Raw genomic sequence first — 5,000 nt, 5'->3', positions numbered from 1 at the left:
TCTTCCAACTGCATCTGATCTTCCTGAGCAGCTATATATATTGCATTAGTCGAAAGTTTCCTTATAATTCCCATATAACGTGTTTCACTTAAGGCAAAGATATCCAAACTATATTTCATAAATTCACTCTGAACTTGCCGTAACTCTCCAATCTGATTCGTGGTTCATTACCAATTTTCAATTTCTTATTAGTTCTTATAATCAAGGGGATTCTCAGCACCCTTCTACGCCATTCTGTCATCTTCTCTTTCCATGACTGACTTAATCCATAGAGTATTCATTGGTTAGATACATCAAAGGATAGCCAGTTCCTTGTGATGCGCAGTGCTTATCTAACTAAGGCGAGTGACCCCTGTGGGTCTAAACTAATTCTAATAAGATCAACCGCCAAGCATCAAGAGTTAAAGTTTGCCATAGATTTAAACCCAATCCGTCACAATGCTGCCAGTGACTTCATCGACGTTTAGGGGGCATTTCCTCAAAACCCAAAGCTCTCATTATTCCACAAAGTTGCTCACCCGCTTATACGAGTATATCCGTTGGCAAACATGGATTTCTAAGATATACCGCCAAGCATATTTATAACTATATTCATATATATATATATATATATATATATATATATATATATATATATATATACATATATATATATATATACATATATATATATACATATATATATACATATATATGTATATACATATATATATTTATATATATGTATATATACATATATTATATATATACACATATATACATGTATATATATACATATATATACACACATATATATAATATTTATATATATGTATATATATGCATATATATACATACATATGAATATTTATAAATATCATATATGTATATATACATATATATACATATATATATATATATATATATATCTATATCTATCTAAATATAATGTTTATAGATACAATGTACACACACACACACACATATATATATATATACAGTATATATATATATATATATATATATATATATATATATTTATATATATATGCATATATATGTATATATATTCATATATATAAACATATATATACTTATATATATATATATATATATATATATATATATATGTAATATTTACAGATATACTTTACACACACACACACACATATATATATATATATATATATATATATATATATATATTATATATATATATATGCATATATATATCCATATGTATATATATATATATGCATATATATATCCATATGTATATATATATATATATATATATATGTGTGTGTAAATGTATAATTTGTATATGCAAATATATGAATATATATAAATATACCTATATATATATGTGTGTATGTATATATATATATATATATATATATATATATATATATATATATATATATTTTATATATATATATATATATATATATTTATATATATACATATATATATGTATATACTGTATATGTATGTATATATATATATATATATATATATTTACTTTTTATACAAAACATACTTAAATTATGGTATTTTTTGTCTTAAACTTATATACTGTACCAGGATTTCAGATGAAAATGGAGTGTCAATATTTTCAGTCTCTACAAAGCAACCAGACAAAATTAATTTACGATCCATATTTCGACAAACATTATATTAATACACTCTGATTATTTCCTATTCAAGAATGATGTAAGTATTTAGCAATGAAGAACAAATTTTCATATTTAATGAAGAAGTTGATCACCAGATCGTATTTTATTCATTCCCTCATTTTCTCTTGTACATCCTTTCAGCATGTGATTTTTTTTTTTTTTTTTTTTAATAACCATTCCTTAGTAAGGTTTCCAGTAATAGGACGGTTATCCTTCTTCCCTCGTATATTTTTACTCAGATTTTCTTATTTTATATTACGTTAGTTGTCCTTTTTCCTTCTAATGTTTTAAGAGATCTTATACTTTATTGAAATTACAATGGACACTTTTATGTAGTTTAAGAAATTTACCTTTATTAATTTAGTTTCTAGCTCCATTTGATAGGAAATTTTGAACAGAAAACCATTCTATAGTATTGATATGAAATTAATCATCACTAATTTCTTTTCAGTCAAAATAAATACTTTCTTCTTTACAGTGAAGCGTTTTTTTTAATATAAAAAAAAAAAACTTGAAGACTTTAGAAGTTTATAAAGAAAGGCAAGAAATAACAATAAATAGTTCAGTCTATCAAAAACAGAGATGATATCAATCCTATAAAATTTTCTTAGATGACATTAAGTGTTTATGTCTACTTTTAGAGGTTCTGGGAAAAAAATATTTTAGCCTAAGTTATTAATTAATATAAGAACATCAATATTAGAAGGAAAAAAATTTTACTTTTTTTATTTTTTGTGTTGACTAACAGGTTATCCCCGACCATAGAGGGGGCTGTGTCCCCTGTGAGGTCCCCATCGCCACGGATCCCATCCCCAAGGCACATGTTACCCAAATCAGACTTTACCAGATCTGTGTCTCTTCGCCCTCTCTCTCCCTCTTCTTCCTGTAGAAGCAACATCTCATCCATCACTACTCAAGGCTATAGGTGTGAAGCTTCTAGCCATTCTCGTGAATGCTTTCAATGGGAAAATTCAGTTTTACTCTTTTTACATAGTCTTCATGCATTCACATTGGTCAAAGATTCTATAATTAATTAATAAAGTAAGTCAGCGTTGATTTTGTTAAATATAGGAAACTCATGCAAGGATAATCTAGAAATTTTGTGGATAATCTAGAAATTTGGTGGATAATCTAGAAATTTGGTGCTCCAAACTCGAGCACATACAAAACAGAGTAAAACTGAAGATGCCCTTAATGAAAAAAAAGCCACACCTCACTTAATCATGCCTGACACCTTGCATCGTGAGACTAACTATACCTCAGCACAAAATGATAACCTTTGTCGAAATAGCTATATTCCACTTTGCACGATAGAGGATCTCAAGGACCTATAGGATAAATATAGATGGTTGCTAAAGAGTATTGATTTGGCGCATTGAAAACAAGTTCTTTAAATAAATCTTGTGGTATGCTTTTATCAGAGGTAAGATTTGGAGTATGCAATAGATATCCATTGAAGAGAAGTTTAATTCTTCAACTATTAAAATCAGTTTTATAAGAAAGAAAAAATAAGAAAATTTCTTACATAACCTGTAGTGTATTTGATCAAGAAAAGCAGGTTAGATTATAATGTTCCGGATGATAAACATACTTTTTAATAGCCCCATAAGCTATTAAAAAGTAAGTTTATCATCCGGAAGACTATATTCTAACCTGCTTACCTTGATCTTCCAGATGATAAACTTACTTTCTAATAGCTTATTAAGCTATTAAAAAGTAAGTTTATCATCCGGAAGACTATATTCTAACCTGCTTACCTTGATCTTCCAGATGATAAACTTACTTCTTAATAGCTTATTAGGCTATTAAAGAGTATGTTTATCATCCGGAACACTATAATCTAACCTGCTTTTCTTGATCAAATACACTACAGGTTATGTGAGAAATTTTCTTATTTTTTCGTTCTTATAAAACTGATTTTGATAGTTGAAGAATTAAACTTCTCCCAAAATAAACATCCTTCTGAATAGAATTAAAATATCTGACAAAAGTATTGTTATGGAATGACCTTTTTAGAGCAGTTAATACTCCACAACACTGTTAGAAATTCTTTTTTTCGGAAATTCTCCATAAAAATATATTGCCCTCAGCCGTATTTCAGTAAAATACAAGCGACCGTAATTTCATCATACTCTGATATTATCTTTTACGGGTTGGTGACCGTAATATCACCTTTTTACTTCTATATAACCGTTTTTAAAACGGTAAAAATCCTGGAATCAATGTTGCTAGACTTTTACCGTTTTTTAATGCAAATTTTAACAGTGAAGAGTGATAGGACAGACCAAAATGAAAACGTTGAAATGGCTGATGATGGATGTCCTGTATTCTAACTTTAACCGAAATCTTACAATTAAGACGAAAGAAAATTGTGTGCTTGTTTAATCATATGTCCGTATAGTCGTCCGTCTGTGCACAGCAGATATCTGTAGATCTACGAATAGTGAGCTATGGATCACAGGAATTAGATGATATTCCCTCTAAAGCCCATATAATCGCTGATCCTGTCATTATTCTCCTTCACAGTTAAAAAAAAAAAAAAAAAAAAAAAAAAAACGTTTATTCCAGGATTTTTAACGTTTTAAAAACGGATATATTGACGTAAAGGAGTGATATTACGGTCACCACCCCGTAATAGATAATGACAAGGTATAGTAGAATTACGGTCGCCCGTATTTTACTGAAATACGGCTGAGAACTGTATATTTTTACTGAGAATTTCCGATTAAAATTACGGTTTTTTAACATTGTAGAATGGCCTACCTGCGACATGGAAAAATCAAACCCCATTTTTTTCCTAAGGAAAATGATTACTCCCATATTTTATAAAATCGAGATTGTTCTAGGGGACTCATAAAGTTCAAATTCAATTTCATATATCATATAGGAATGTTTTTGGCATTTAGACACAACATTATGAACCCCTGTAAAAAAAAAAAAAAAAAAAAAAAAAAAAAAAAGCACATGAGGTTTATAGTCAATGATAAACTAAGATCGGTTAATGTTTGAGAATTTACTTATCCACAGTATATGTATTTTCCTAATGATAAATAATCATATGGTCCTTCCTAATATACATTTTATTTTAGCTTTCACGAAGGATGGAATAAAATTTCCAAAAATGTATGGCATTTTTCACATTGCAAATACGCTATTTCTTCCTCTTCCAGTTTCAGGATTGACATTGCACTTTAATCAGTCCCACACAATACATAAATGAAAATTACAGATATTGGAGAAGTATTCTGGTTATTTTTTTCAATTCCTGTTTTTATAGCACATTATGCATGATATATCTCAATTTTTACACTCTCTGCTTAAACTTTCTCGTTATTCTTATAAAAC

At 28.0% G+C, this 5,000-nt stretch overlaps 1 long non-coding RNA gene and 1 pseudogene across 1 annotated transcript in view; one reads left to right on the top strand and one right to left on the bottom strand.

The window, feature by feature from the left end:
* Positions 1-5,000, bottom strand: part of LOC137634249 (uncharacterized) — a 132,216-nt gene that overhangs the window by 31,065 nt on the left and 96,151 nt on the right. The gene's annotated exons all lie outside the window — the stretch shown is intronic.
* The window catches only part of LOC137634248 (uncharacterized), a 100,866-nt pseudogene that overhangs the window by 31,902 nt on the left and 63,964 nt on the right, over positions 1-5,000 (top strand).

This window comes from Palaemon carinicauda, chromosome 44 (assembly GCF_036898095.1).
Source record: "Palaemon carinicauda isolate YSFRI2023 chromosome 44, ASM3689809v2, whole genome shotgun sequence".
Classification (NCBI taxonomy): Eukaryota; Metazoa; Arthropoda; class Malacostraca; order Decapoda; family Palaemonidae; genus Palaemon; species Palaemon carinicauda.
The sequence above is the reverse complement of the archived record's forward strand: the minus strand, read 5'-3'. Positions and strand labels throughout refer to the sequence as shown.